Raw genomic sequence first — 16549 nt, 5'->3', positions numbered from 1 at the left:
TTACAGGTATTATAGGGAGGAAAGCTACCTTTGGGGAGAAGCAGGTTAGGAGACTATACCAACATAATCATAGGTGTTCTACCACTGGGGGAAAGGCGGAAAACTGTGACATAAAACCTACCATAGATATAAAGTGAACTTTGGCTATGATAGGAAAGAGGGATTTGAAAGCTGAGGAAGCCTCACACCGTGTTTTCATCACAGGGCCTGTCTAATATTACTCTGGACCAGGAAAATACACTGCCTGCTCCCACCCCTCACCACCAGTGTAAGCAAGCATCAAGTGAGAAGTAACAGCAATCTGCCATGCAAGGAAAGGCAAGGGGATGGAGAAAGACTTTTTCTTTTGTACAAGAAGGTTGTATTGGCTGATAGCTTGGAATGGAGCATAAATACAGAGAAAAATTCCCCTGACCTTGAGCCTCTCCATTAATAATCATAAGGCAGTGGTAGACCACTGCTGGAAGAAATTCTTGCCCTTAGTACACTATCGTTACCAAAATCAAAAACAGAACTCAAACTCACTTCTACTCCTGAATAGAGTGACTCAACCACCCATGATTAATAACCAGACAGAGGAAAAGTCATGCTCATTTAGAAGGACAAATATTATTTACCTCAGCCTCTGCTATTCTATACCCAATGATCAGCAATCAATAAAAAGTTAGATAAATAAATATGAAAATATCCAGCTTGGTCAAAGAACAAAGAAATCTATGGAACCAGAAATGGAGATGGTCCCATTGTTGTAACTGTCAGTCTGGGATTTTAAACAAACTATGGTTCTATGTTAAATGATCTAAAGGAAATAGTAGACAAATGCATAAACATATAGGCGATTTCAGGAATGAGATGAAATCTCTAAGACAGAGTCAAATGGACACAGCTAAGGAAATAATTAATTGAAGTGGGTCAGTGGAAATACCCAAACTGAAACACAAATGGAAAAGGGGAGGGTAAGAAAACAGAGCATCCAAGAGCTGTACATTACCAAGCAATCTAGCATACATTTAATTGGAGTCCCATAAAGACAAGAGAAAAAACAGGGCAGAAAAATACAGGAAAAAAGTTAAGAATTGGTGGCTCAAATTTTACAAAAATAATGAAAGATATCAAACCGTAGATTCAAGAAGGCTAAAGATCCTGAGTCAGATGAATACTAAGTACGTACACATACAAACATCATCTTTTCAAACTGCTGAATTTAAAAATAAGAGACAATCTTGAAGTCAGCCAGAGCTGGGGATGGGGGAGGGGGCACAGTACTACATACAGAAGAACAAAGAGAAGAATGGGAGTAAACTTCTCCTCAGGAGCTGTGCAACTGAGATGTGCAACTGAGATGGAGTGACTTATTTTAATTACTCAGAAAAGAAAGGAAACCCCCCAACAAAAACTGAAGCCAGAATTCTCTAACCAGTGAAAATAACTTTACAAAATGAAGGTGACATAAAGACTTTTTCTTACAAAGTCTAAGAAAATTCACTGCCATCGCAGACACAATATGAGAAATGTTAAAGGAAACTCTTCAGGCAGAAGGAATATGGATTCAGATAGAAAAGTGGATCTTCACAAAGAAATTTTGAGCTCCGGACATGGTAAAAATGAAGCACAAACATTAAGCTATTTCTAAAGGTTTTGTTTGTTTTCTATTTTATACCCTATTGTTTTACTATATTAAGTCATGGAAAGTGTTATCTTTTAAACTTTCATGTTGTTAGCTTATAATTTACTTGCCTTATAACAGCATTTTTTAAAAAGAGAAAACCATTAGTGTCTTGATTGTACTGTGTAGAATTGGTCAAGCAAAAAAAAAAATCCTATACGTGAATCTAAGTGAGTAAACATTTCTATCTGAACTTTAGTGATTGCAAATATTATTTGGGGAAAAGTAAGACAAATAATAAAAGAATAATTATTTTACATGTAAAAAATTATACTTATCTAAGAATAATGGCCAAAGAAATACAGGGTGACTCTTTAAAAATTTTGGTATTGTCTAAGGTAAAAGAACTGCTTAATAACACCCAGAAGGATAAAATAATTTTAAAAGATGGGTGAAGAATATTTGTCAACAGTAGCATAACCTTGCTTTATTTGAAATGCAGCCAATGTACTCCTTTTGCGTGGCTCAAAGTCTGTTAGTTTAATGCTGTCCCTTAACTATCGCTCTGTAAATGATTTTTTAGCACTTGTATTTTGCATCAAAAATGGCCAAGGGGAAATAAACTTTCGTTGAACTTCCATATGTATCTCATTAAGAATTCACAGATTTTATTTGCCAAATAAAAAGCAAAATGTCATTTTCCAGAATCAAAGTGAAAATTATAGTAATAAAATGAAATTTCTCCAATCACAATTATTAGTATGTAGATTGACACTAAATACATAATGAGTTACTTATTCTCTCACATTCAAAATATTGGAGAAGCATCAGAAATGAGGGCCTAAGGAGTCTATTCATTGTATTATGCTCCTCAAAATAATAGTCAAACATAACATATAAACTTTTTGTTCATTGTATGACTATCTATAAATGAAAAGTATTTAAAAAGAAGCAGAAATGGTGCATAAATGGTAGTATTCCAATGTCCCAATATATAGAATGAAAGATGCCTGATAGTTTTTTCTCTTTTATTACCAATTATCCTATTCTATTCAGTCTCAAATACTAAAGGGAAGACTATCAGAAATGTGCTCTTAAACTGTGTTCTTTTTTTCTTTCTGACTTGTTATCTCTTAAAGCTTGGCTTAGAATCAATTACTTTATCTACAAAGGCCGTATTCTATCATCAAAACTGCCTTACGTAAGCTCTCAGTGAGTGACTTTGCAGCTTCAGGATCATGCTTGTGAGTGCAGGACATTTGACAAAATTGGGAGCTCTGGTGCCCATGGTTTAGCTTCTATAGATCCTGCAATGCATCCACCTTTTCTGAGTCGTACTCTCTCCCCAGAGTTCTATCACTTGACTTGGTTCACTCAGCTCTCCCTACCGTCACCTGCAATGGGCTTAGACTTTTAGAGAGGACTGAGGGAGGTGGTATCATCTATTATTTTCTCTGAAGCCAGCAAATACTAATAAACTAGAAGAAGCTTGGATTGGGGCAAAGCTGACTCCCTATTAGACTCTGCCAATAAGGGGTGTTAGAGAGAGACAAAAAGGCTGGAAAATGAAAATAATTTACACATCCCTTCCTGTTTCACTTCAGATTTTCTTTTCCCTTTCTGTTCCTGTTATTGTTACTTCAGTAATGCTTCTTCACCCTGAAAGTGGCAGATAGATAGTTCCAGCAGCAGCCATTTCCCAGTACTCATAGAGTAAGGCTCATGACACTCCCTCGCATGTCCCAGCACCAGCCATCCAGCATCCTTCCTCAGAAATGGAATTTCAGCCCTGAAGAACCCCTCCTTCATGCTTCTAATTTTTAATCATTTCAAACTCTTCTTTTTGTTGTTAATCCCTAAGGATGCTAGATGCTTCTTGTAGTTACTAACCTCTATGATACCTTAATTTTCCCTTTCACCTTTTATATTTTTTCAATCTCTAGTTAGCAGTTCTTTATATTAAATTCTTTCTGTTAAAATAACTGATGTGGTATCTTCCTCCTCACGGGACCTGACTGGCTGATTACGATATTGGTACCAGGATGGGGAACTCAAAAAGGAGACCCTCAAAGATGGAGATTTGGTATCAGTTTGGTCATGTCTTTGGTCAGGAACAGAGAGAGTACTGAGCATCTTACAAATGAGAAAATAGGATGCAACTAATCCACAACGTGTAGTGACATCAGAATTAATTACATTATCACCTATGTTTTATGGTGATGAATCAAGCTCCCTGAGGGACTAAGTGACTGCTTCAATCAACTGTTAACTGTAGTCATGATGACCCCAAGGAGTACACTGGAGCACTTACAGGAAGAAAAAAACAATTTCAGCTCCTTAAACTGCCATCTCAAATTAGAGTCAGATAACTGTAGAGATTCGATGACAGTCCCAAAATAAGCCCTTATTCTTTGTAGCCACAGGCCTGGTCTTAATTAAAATCACACCCAAACTTTAATTGAATGGGTTGTGAAATTATAACAAGTTGAATTTGCAGCCTCGTCAATTTTCTCTCTTGTAAAGTTTAAGGCATTGCTTGGAAGAGACTGCGATTCTCGTACTAGGAAATGGTTCATTGGGATGGATACGGATAAAGCTCAGAATCTTCAAGCCTGAGTCACCCTGAGCTTCCCTTGCCAGTAAAAGTAGCCTGCTTTCTTGTTTCTGCAAATATCAGCCTTCCCTTATTTGAAGGGCCTGTAATAACCTCATCTGGTGTCTTGAAAATTGATGCTTCTCAAGACCATCTTATTGCCATCTGTCCACAGCTAGAGTCATATCACAGCAAAATCCAGGAAGGCAGGTGCAAAGTAGGACTAGGAGGAAATAGCTTATACATCAAAAAAATTGCAAGAGTTTTGTGCACTTATATTGGAAGAAATCTGGGAGTGTGATTTAGAATTAGATCTATTTCTAATAATGGATAACTAAGCCCAAAACTAACTTTTATAACTTACAGTAAATTCTATAAATGCCATATATTATTTATAATATATGCCAATAACTGGTACAAGTGGCTTGTACAGTGCTGAATTCTCTCATATATTATTGCTTTTAATTTGCCCCAATCACCAGTAAGATTGACAGCTATTATCCTCATTTTATAAAGAAACAGACTCACACAATTAGCTTATTATCTGAGGTCAAGTGGTTATTTAGTGATATAGATTGCATTAAGACCTACATCTATCTGACACATATGGTTTTTCTTCTTCCCTAAACCCTATTTTGAAGTAAAGCTTTACAATTAAGATTTATTTCTCTCATTGACACAGACAGTGCAAGGTGTCCACAAAAGGAACTTGGCGGATTAAGTTCAGAATATGGGAAAAAGTACAGGTCATGAATAGCCTTTGTTAAATAGCATTTATATTTGAATATAACATATATATATTTCTATTTGATTTAAGGACTTGCTTCATTTTCTTTTATTAGAAATCAAGGTAATTTAATAATCTTGCCTGAACCCAGAATCTCTTGCTCTTATATTCAAGATATACAGTTTGTGGGGCTTCCCTGGTGGTGCAGTGGTTGAGAGTCCGCCTGCCGATGCAGGGGGCACGGGTTCGTGCCCTGGTCCGGGAGGATCCCACGTGCCGTGGAGCGGCTGGGCCCATGAGCCATGGCCGCTGAGCCTGCGCGTCTGGAGCCTGTGCTCCGCAATGGGAGAGACCACAACAGTGAGAGGCCCGCGTACCGCAAAAAAACAAACAAACAAAAAAAAAAACAAAGCCAATATTTTCTATCATTTTATATTCTTACAAAAGGTACCATTATCTTTTATTTTATTTGTTTCATTCACATTCAGTGCCTTTTTTCTATCCCGTCTCATCTTACAATGAATTCTCCCCCAAATGCCATCTCGTATTGAGTAGGTGACAGCACCTGAAAACTTCATCTCTGGCCATTTCTAACGTGTCATTAGGTATTAGAGTTGGGCAGGCTCCACAATGGAGAGGAACATGGACACATCACCAGATCACCAGGCAGAAATATTGCTCCTATTTCCTCCCTTCCTCTAAAAGTACTCAGTATTTCAAAGATAAGAAAGTAGCAGAAGGATCTGATTGATCATGTACTTTGGAGTATGGCAGACTTTGGGTTCAGTTCCACTCCAGCCACTTGCACCTGTGTGGATTGGGGTCCATCACTGAAACCCTCTTGGTTTCAGTTTCCTCATATGTGCAAAAAGAATAATAATCCTTGCCCCTGAAGTTACTGGGCAGACCTGATGAGATTCAAGCAAAACCTCTAGCTAACACGGTACCTGGGAGATTTATGTACCCAGTATTAGTAATAGGCTACCTTCTGAATTAAATCAACTAGTACTCCCTCTACTGTCTAGTAGCCAAATGACTCTGTGGGGGTGTGGGAGGGTGTGGGGGGAGGAATCTGAGAGAAGGAAATGGTAAATGAAGGGAAAGATAAGAAAACTTGTATATATGGATAAGCTATTTTAGGATTAGAAGATTAAATGTGTTTTCTATTAAAGCAAAATATTTAACTTTGGTTACAGAGGCTATCAAGTCTAGCCTATTAGGCATAGACTATTATCAAGTCTATGATGACATTGGAAAAAATAAAGCACAAATTTAAGGCAATTATTGCCTAATTGTGTTTCAAAATTTGGTACACATTTCAGAATTAGAAATCTGAAATCTAAAGTTAACTAATTAAATTATTTTCAAGTTCCTTCTGTCCATATAATTAGAGCAAAATAAAACTTTTGAATTGTAGGAAATGCATAGATTACTCACATTTAATTCATTGAAAATTGAGGGCCAATTCAGAAATATTGTGTAATTAAGTGTTTATAGAAAATATTGCTATCCTAGTCTGTTTAAAGGAAGGCACAGCAAACCAAATAGCAGAGGTTAGCATGACAGATATCATATGAATTCACTTTTACCAAAAACATTCAAAGATTGTTTATTTTAAACCATAAAATGCAGCTCATTCATCTCTCCACATATTTGCGGAAGCTTTCTGGTTCGATTAGGGAACTCAGTATGACTGTGAGGCTATTGACGGAGAATAGCAGTAGTCCTGGCACAGTTGCATTGGCCTCTTTCCTGGTGGCCTTCTCGGAAAGAGATGCCTTTTTCTTCCCACAGCTTGGTGTCCGATCAACCACTGAGCATCTGGTACAGCAGATGGGCTCTGCCCTGTACCTGGAACAGTCACAAGTGAGTGCAATCAGTGCCTTCTCCACTTCTGCATGAATTTAGTTACATGTTCTACTTTCAAATCATTCATTCTGGGATATATTTATTGATCCCTAGATTTGTTCAAGGCTGTAGAGATTACCAAGGTGAATATAGACATAAATTCTTATCTTAAGAGCTATGTTCAATTTTACATCCAAATCTTATTTCTGATGTTTCCCTGATCAGGCTTACTTCTGATCTGGCACAGACTGGATTAATTTATGCATAATACTTTTATTTTTATATTGTGTTCCTTCTTCATGCTATATGCCCTTTCTATGTTCTTGCTTTGTTTCATAAGCTGTCCCAATCTCCATGCCTTTTTGCAACTTTGGAACTTATTTCTTTTCCTGTGTTTACTGTGGAATGGTATCAGGGATAGAGATTTATTAATCATTCCAAAGAAAACTAAGGAAAATTTTCAACACACACATGCCCTAAGTTCACCCTAAGAATGTCCAATTTGGTAAATCCAGCTGGTGTCCTGGTCTTATGCCTTCTGTCCCATTTTCATATTACCTATTCTGAAATGACCACCAGGTTATGAGTGTACCCTTTTCTTGAACTTTATTATCAAGTACCCTGGTGTGATTCTGGTAGTAACTGTGTATTTTGTTTACAGCATTGAAGGGGAAGAGGAGGTGAGGTGGAAGGAAGGATACTATGTGTAGGGTATAGCAAAACAAGATGGTATTAATATTCAGCCAAGGAATACAATTGATAGAGGCTGGCTAGATATATTCAATATACATAAAACATGACTGGACAATAAAATATCCTTACAGGCTAACATTTTGTGATCATGGATGTGCTTTCTCTTTGCTGTAAAGACAGAATCATGCAGTTCTACAGTCAGCTCCTTCAGGTTCTGCCTCAGCTTTAGCCTTTGTTACCAAATCAGATTTGTTCTGCCCAATACACAGCAAGGCAAAATGCTGAGAGGCTGAGGTTTGCAGCAGAGAGAGGGTTTATTCACAAGGCAACCAAGTGAGGAAACGGGAGAACAAGACTGAACCTCCTCAAAGGCAAGGGGCTTTAGGTATTTATGGGATAAAGAATAAAGAAGCAGCACAGTCTGAGGCATGAGGAGCATGGGGAACATGGGGAAGTTGATTGGAAAAAGGTGCAATAATCATTCTGCACAGGCATAACTAAGCTGCAGGCCTCAGCCCATTCAAAAGTGGAGGCACTTAGCATGATCAGAGGGTGGAGTTTTCAGCCTTCTGACATCAAAATGTCACTGAGCAGACACTTTTGCATGCCCAGTTGGAGGGTTGGTGGTTCTATCCAGTCATAACTGGCTCAGCTTGAACTAGAAAAAACTGACTCCAAGTTCCTGGAAAACAACTTGGGCAAACATCTTATTGTTCAGACTACATGCCACTAGGAGGACATGCCAGTCTTTTGTAGCAAATTAAAATTACCTTGACTAATGATAGCGTGAATTGCAGATGAAATGGATTTAACTAATGACTACCCACCGTTTCACCTTGGCAAAAGTTACAGGCTTCCCAGGATAGCCGATATCCAGTGGCATCTAAAGGCCTGGTCATCTCACTGAAGCAGGATGTGGAGATGAGCATTCTTGCTTTAGAGCTCCCCACCAAGTTGGCTGAGGCTTCGTCAAGCCTGCATAGCACTTGAACTTTTTTCTCTGCACAATGAAGCTTCCCCCGCTCCTCCCTTTACAGGGGTTAGGTCCTAATAAACATCTTTTAGCATATGCTTTCAGAGGACCTAACCTGTGACACATGCAGCAAATAGGAGTATAATATGCAGACCCCCAAAAATTAAAATGTGAGATTATTATCTTGTAATGTGAGACTCCAAGTTCCATTCAGATACTAGTATTGTTAGGAGATAGCTAGTTAGGACATAAAATTATTGTGCTTACAAGAGGTGAGAAGCAATAAACAATTCTAATATAATAAGCCATAAATACCTGGCTAAATAAACTAAGTTTCTGTAGCAAAAAAAGACAAATTGTAGTTTTGGTGGATTCCTCTTTTTCTGCATCAATCCCATTGAAGCCAGCATTTATTCTTCTCTCATGTGAGATAAGAAACTTAATCTAAAGCAAAATATTCACATATCTGCATCTACACCCATCATAGTCTCCTTCCTTCCATTTGGGATAAAAATATTCTCCTCCTATCTGTGGCCCGCCCATCAGAATCCTGTGCCCTTCCACAGTCTCTGAGACTTTATCCCATCAGTTTAGTCTTTTTTTCCTTTCTCTTCAACCTCAATCTCCTTGTTTCTAAATATGTTCAAGACTTTCCCAAAATAATTAAGTATTCATGTGCACACACATTCAAACACAACAAAAATATTGAAATAAGTCAAAATTAAAACAAAATTAAAGCTATATTTCAAAGGAACAAAACAAGATTTTCAAATATAGCCAAGCCTAGCCAAAGATATAAAACAATATATTTAATAAAATTCAAGTTGTATTTAGGTATTATTAATAAATAATGTTTTCTAAATATTTTAATTATATTTATTTTTTATCCCCTCACTTTTCCTTTTTGTGTTTTGTTTGTAATTTATTATTAGTATTCTAGCACATATATGATATATGCATTTTATATTTTTTCTTTATTATTAGTGATACGCAATTGAAAAGTTTGGTCACTTTTGGCTTTAAAAAACATTGGTTTTATAAATCTTCCTACAATCTTTGAATGCATATAAAAGTCCCTATAAAATCTAAGATATAAAGCTACTTACTTTTCTTCCAGTCTAAAGTCATTTTACTTACTGGAAATTAACTACAAGCACAAAACGTATTCTAAAATTCCACTAAATATTTTCTTGATATAAAAGTTAAGGGGTCAAACACTATGCAGACATTGCCATTGGGGGTGAAGGACATACAGGATTTGTCTGTATTATTTCTTACAACAGCTTGTATATCTACAATTATCTTAAAATAAAAAGTTAAAAAAACTTAAAATAAAAATAAAAGTTATCAAGTTGAATTTTTTATTCTTGTAGGCAATATTTATAGTGTCATCTAATTATGTTCATAAGATGAGAGTTTCAAGACAGTATTAACTTTTATCCTACTTTATTAATAATTTAAGGTGACATTTTTTGAATCACAAAGTTTATTTTAATGTATATGTATCACAGTACAGATTAATAGCAGAAACTATAATAAAAATTGAGTATATAGAGCAAAAATTTCAAATATTATTCATCATGCTTAACCCATAATTCCAATATTCTTGTCAGAAATAACCAATATTACCCATTTATTTGCTTTATTTAGTTAGCGTCTTTTCAATATATTGTCCGGTCAGTACAGAAAATATCAAATCTATATTTTGAACAGCTGCATGATATTCAACAGCTGCTTGAATTGGATGTCATAAATTAGTCATTTTCCTATTAATACTATTGGATTGTTATTAGATGAATTATGGTTTTCTGCATGTCTCTTTGTCTAAATGTAAGTATATTTCTGTAGGAAATGAAATGGTTACATATTTGAATATTCACAGGTTTGAAGATTCTCAGATTGTCTTCAACTAGATATTAATTGAACTTCATGAAGGTGCAATTTTCCCCACAGTGTCTTTAATATAATACTAACATTTTAAGAATGATAGCCTAGTGAACAAACCATTACACTTTCTTGTTATTTTAATTTCATTTTACTGATTATAAATGGCATTTGCCATTGTTTTTATGTTCATAAGCCATTTGCATTTCTTCTTCTGTAAATTGCCTGTTCAGTTTCTTAATATTCTATTGACTTGTTTGTGGTAATTCTTTTTCTACTGTGTATATTAATCATTATATGTCTATAAGTTTCCAATTTTTTCTCTTAATTTGTCCCTGTACATTGTTGAAATATCTAGAGATAATCTAAAAATTTTCATTTCAAACTTTCGGAATTTTATTTTTATTGTTTGAAAAAATGATATAAATCATATCTTTTTTCTAATATACTTTTTGTTATAGTGTCTGTGTGTAAATTTTACTTAAAAATGTAATGTATTAGGATTTTTTTTGCTATGAAAGAAAATTATAATTTTATTTTTGTTTTCCAGTTGGATGAGAGAATTATATCAATATCAGTTTGTGAATGGTAAAATTTTTTTAATTTTATATTTTTAAGGTATTAATTCCTTTTTTAAAAAATTGGAGTATAATTGCTTTACAATGTTGTGTTAGTTTCTGCTGTACAATGAAGTGAATCAGATATATCCCCTCCCTCTTGGACCTCCCTCCCACCACCCGCATCCCACCCATCTAGATCTTCACAGAGCACTGAGCTGAGCTCTCTGTGCTGCACAGCAGGTTCCCACTAGCTATCTATTTTACACATGGTAGTGTATTTATGTCAAACCTTATCTCCCAATTCATCCCACCCTCCTCGTCCCACCCTGTGTCCACATGTTCATTCTCTACATCTACATCTCTATTCCTGCTCTACAAATAGGTTCATCTGTACCATTTTTCTAGAGTCCCCATATATGCATTAATATATGATATTTGTTTTTCTCTTTCTGGCTTCACTCTGTATGACGGACTCTAGGTCCATCCACATCTCTACAAATGACCCAATTTTGTTCCTTTTTATGGCTGAGTAATATTCCATCGTATATATGTACCACATCTTCTTTATCCCTTCATCTATCATTGGACATTTAGGTTGTTTCCATGTCCTGGCTACCATAAATAGTGCTGCAATGAATATTGGGGTACATGTGTCCTTTTGAATTATGGTTTTCTCAAGGTATATGCCCAGTAGTGGGATTGCTGGGTCATACGGTAGTTCTATTTTTAGTTTTTTAAGGAACCTCCATACTGTTCTCCATAGTGGCTGTATCAATTTACATTCCCACCAACAGTGCAGGAGGGTTTCCTTTTCTCCACACCCTCTCCAGCATTTATTGTTTGTAGATTTTTTTGATGATGGCCATTCTGACTGGTGTGAGGTGATACCTCATTGTAGTTCTGATTTGCATTTCTCTAATATTTAGTGATGTTGAGCATCTTTTCATGTGCTTCTTGGCCATCTGTATGTCTTCTTTGGTGAAATGTCTATTTAAGTCGTCTGCCCATTTTTTATTTGGGTTGTTTGTTTTTTTGATATTGAGCTCCATGGGCTGTTTGTATATTTTGGAGATTAATCCTTTGTCTGTTGCTTCATTTGCAAATATTTTCTCCCATTCTGAGGGGGTCGTCTTTTTGTCTTGTTTATGGTTTCCTTTGCTGTGCAAAACCTTTTAAGTTTCATTAGGTCCCACTTATTTATTTTTGTTTTTATTTTCTTTATTCTAGAATGTGGGTCAAAAAAGACCATGCTGTGCTTTATGTCAAAGTGTGTTTTTCCTATGTTTTCCTCTAAGAGTTTTATAGTGTTCGGTCTTACATTAAGGTCTTTAATCCACTTTGAGTTTATTTTTGTGTATGGTGTTAGGTAGTATTCTAATTTAATTCTTTTACATGTAGCTGCCCAGTTTTCCCAGCACCACTTATTGAAGAGGCTGTCTTTTCTCCATTGTATATTCTTGCCTTTGTCATAAATTAGGTGACCATATGTGCGTGGGTTTATCTCTGGGCTTTCTATCTTGTACCATTGATCTATATTTCTGTTTTTCTGTCAGTACCATACTGTCTTGATTACTGTAGCTTATATATCCTTATATATAAGGAACTGCTATAACTCAACAGCAAAAAGACAAAACAAAAAACCAAGCAACCCAATTTTAAAACAAGCAAAGGATTTAAATACACATTTCTCGAAAGACAACATGCAAATAGGCAGCAGGTATATGAGAAGATGCTCGACATCCCTGATCATTAGGAAAATGCAAATCAAAACCACAATGTGATATTGTCTTATACCAGTTACGATGGGTATAAAATTTAAAATTGGTGACAAGTGTTGGCAAGATTGTGGAAAAATTATAACCTTTGTAACGCTGTTGTTGGGACTGTAAATAGTGCAGTCACCATGGAAAACACTATGAAGTTTCTTCAAAAAATTAAAAATAGAACTACCATGTGATCCAGCAATCCTCTTTTGGGTTATATATCCTCCAAATTTGAAATTGAATATCAAAATGATATTGGCACCCCCATGTTTATTGCAGGAGTGTTCACAATAGCCAAGAGGTGGGAACAACCAAAATGTCTATCAATAGATGAATGGCTAAAGAAAATGTGGTATACACATACAATGGAATATTCAGCCTTATAAAAGAAGGAAATCCTACTATATGAAACAAAATGAATGAAACTCGAGAACACTATGCTAAGAGAAATAAATAAGACACAGGAGGAAAAATACTACATGATACCACTTGTATGAGGAACATAAAACAGTCAAATTCATAGAAACAGAGAGCAGATTTGCGGTTGAGGAGAGGGGGAAAGAACAAGTTGCTGCTCAACTGGCAAAAAGTCTCAATTTTACAAGATGAGTAAGTTCTAGAGATCTGCTGTGCAACAGTATTCTGTGCAATTTGTTGAGGGTGAATCTCGTATTAAGTGTTCTCACCACAATAAAAATAAATGCATAAGTAAAATAAATTAAAAAGAGCTGATTACTGTTAAAATGCATTGCTGCCCCTCAAAGGTAGAAAGAGGTATAGTGTCCATTTGCTACTGTGTGGTTTGCTGCCCTCCTTGTGTGATAATGCTATATCAGGGGCTCATAATTGACCTCTATTTGATGTTAGGTTGGATATTTAGCAGCAGCAATACTTAGATCAGTCTTGGTGACTGAGAGCGCATAATTTTGAGCCCAGGCATAGGATCCATCTCTGACAACGTAACTACCCTATTCAAGTACCTATTGTAATTCACACAATTTTGTAGGAGGAAAAATTTATATTTCCTTTAGAGCATAAGCCCTGGATAAGGAAACCTAGAATTAATAGAACCAACTTCATTCCAAGCTCTGGTCCTGATCTCTTTTATTGTTACATTAGTCATGATATAAAAGGGACAGACTACCATGGTTGGCAGAGCCAGGGTTACATGCCAGCGAAATTCAGTACTTTCAGATAGAAAAATGTTCAAGAAAGAAATTCTATTTTGAAATGACCTGAATCTGTGTAACTCTAAAGGAGAAAAGCAGCAAAATGAATTAAATGCAGTCAGCAATGGGTTTTCTATTTAATGACATCAGGAAATGAACCGAATCCTTATTATTGTTTAGAATTGTGGGAAACATTTCAGATGAAATCCTTTGGAATAAGTGTCAAAGTCTTATCTTTTCCAGCTTAATACAACAGAGGTAGAAAAAAGTATGAGACATACATATCATTCCAAATCAAGTCAAAGTTCTACTTTCACAATATAGAAAAGCAGGAAAAATATTACAATGTTTCCTGAGCAAGTAGTGATATACCATTTCCTTGCTTACTATAGAGTCTACTGTAGTTTCTGAGTTTTTTAAAAAAGCACAAAAAAGTATTCTTCAGCTATACGTGGAGAAATAGACTGAAACTCTCTGAGATATTCTGGCAAAGGAGCCAATGAGAAATAAGGTAAAGTTTATTGAAAAAAATTCTACCTGGGAAAAAATTAAAATATACTGCTTTTGTAAAACAAAGGATCCTAAAATTTAATAGATAGCAAGTTAATGTAGTAATTTAGAAGACAATTAAATATTTGAAAAATGTGTCTAGCCTATTAAAAGAGTGAAAATTCTGATAAGAGAAATTTGAGCAAATTGAAATCTCAGGGGAAAGGCTATCTTTATTTCAACTCAGAATTTTAAAATGGAATCAATGTCAGAAAACAAAACAAAATTACTCTCCAGGAATATACTGAATGACAAGTGAGCAAGTTCAGTCTCAAAGGAAATTAGTGAGCAAAATTTATTTGGAGAAGTATTTATCTAAAGTAAGAAACACATTTAAGCTTTTCAAACACTGAAATGGAAAATTTTCCTTGTAAAGTTCTCTGCATTCTGTCCTTTTTTAAGGAAAAAGTAGTTTTTTTCATCAGCCTTGCCAGTAGAATTATAGATAAGATGTATCAAGCCTGAAATCTGTCAAATGTTAAAATACATGAAATATACTGGGCAAGTTGGAGATTCTATGGCTAAAGAAAAAAAAACTTATTATACTTTTCTATTGAATTTATTTTGTCTTGATAACATTCCACAAGTTGAAATTTTTAATAAAGTATTGTTTTGATAGACATAATGCCACGCTGATGTTTAATTCTGGCCCAGATAAATATAACTGGCTAATATGTTTAGTCAGTAGAAAATTTTAAAGGGACATTCTTCTATCGTGTACTATACTTTGAGTGGCATTTTTACAATAAAGAATAATTAAGATTTTGCTCTTTATATTCATTATATTTGAGGGGTATATGCCTGATACTTCAAAGACACTAAAATTATTACTCAAATTTCATACTTTACTAAATACATTTTAATAAAGCATAGGACTCAGCAGGGCCTCACATAAGGGTGGTACTGGCATGGAATCCCATCTGCCTTTTTTGGCTTCCTGTTTTCCATGGCTCCAGTTCTCTCTGGACAGAATCTGCCTTCACAGATACAGACCCTAATGAAAGCATCTCTTTCTTCATCCTGATAATCCTAAAGGGAAATAGAACATTACTATTATTATTCTCTGTATTAGTTCATGGCTTCTGTCTGGATTTTAGTTCTTCAAACTGGCTAATTGGTTCCCAGATTTATATTTGCTCTATTTTACTACTACATGGCATGGGCTCTGTTTCCATACTGGACCCCAACAAATACACTATTTACAGAGAATCACATACAGCAAAGTAGAATAAATAATGTTTACAGTGGTGACTCTCTTTAAGAAAGCAGATGAAGAAGGAAGAGTAATCATATTAATATCCCTTTGTGACTATTAGATCAATTATTCTCACACCATCCTGAAAGCTCATCCCTGAACCATGCTCTGAAACTTATACGGGCCTTGGGTGAGATTAATGAAAGATTCTCAACCTGAGTGAATCTCTAAACCAGTTTTGAGACTGTGGTCCCACTTTCCAGGGTTTTCTCTTACCAGTTGGCATAATTCTAGATGCCAATAATCTTCTAGTGTCTGATATTTTAACTTGTAAAGGTTTACCTGCCTTTCCCCTGTCTACATTGATAACTTGGTATTATACTACCAACATGGCTTATGAAAACTGGGTTTTAATTATTTTTCATCCTTGTTTAATCACTTTTCTCTTGGATCCATTTTTTTTTTCTGGTATTATATCCCATTTGCCTGTTCTAGACCAGACCATCCAGGCTATCACTGCTTTGACTCTTTCCATAGGCAAACCCATATATAACTCTGAATACCTGCTTAGATGCCCCATCCTGATCTCTGGTCTGGATCATTTCAGTGCTTTCAAACCCCAGTTATGACATAAATCATGTATTGTTTTGTATTTCCATGTATAACATTCAAATTAAAAATAATTTAGCTAGACACTTGATGATGCAGAAATCATCTGTATGCAGAGGATGTTGCCTCAGAGGCTTTCCCAAGCTGCCTTAAGCAACCCCTAGAATTTGATAGATTTATGGGATAAACTTCATTATTTATGAACCATTTCTTAAATATAATGCTATTCATTCCAGATAAATGATCAAAACTTGTTTGATACTCTGTAAACTAAGTTCCAGGTAACACTAGTAATTTGTTTTAATTTTAGTTTGCTTATAGGATTCAAAACACATATTGTAGTTGATTTTATATTCCAGAGACAAAATTATTTGTTTATT

At 35.4% G+C, this 16549-nt stretch overlaps 1 long non-coding RNA gene across 2 annotated transcripts in view; it reads left to right on the top strand.

Moving 5' to 3' along the window:
* LOC307191942 overlaps window positions 1-16549 on the top strand; it is a 94439-nt gene that overhangs the window by 21196 nt on the left and 56694 nt on the right. Inside the window, exon 1 of one of the 2 annotated variants that reach the window (XR_013829906.1) lies at window positions 6731-6792. The exons of the other annotated variant lie outside the window; for it this stretch is intronic. This is a non-coding gene — a long non-coding RNA (uncharacterized lncRNA). Of the gene's footprint in view, window positions 1-6730; window positions 6793-16549 lie in introns of those variants that run through there. 2 annotated transcript variants of the gene reach the window in all.

This window comes from Stenella coeruleoalba (assembly GCF_951394435.1).
Source record: "Stenella coeruleoalba genome assembly, chromosome: 9".
Taxonomy (NCBI): Eukaryota; Metazoa; Chordata; class Mammalia; order Artiodactyla; family Delphinidae; genus Stenella; species Stenella coeruleoalba.
Note: the sequence above shows the minus strand (reverse complement) of the source record. Positions and strands in the feature narration are given on the sequence as shown.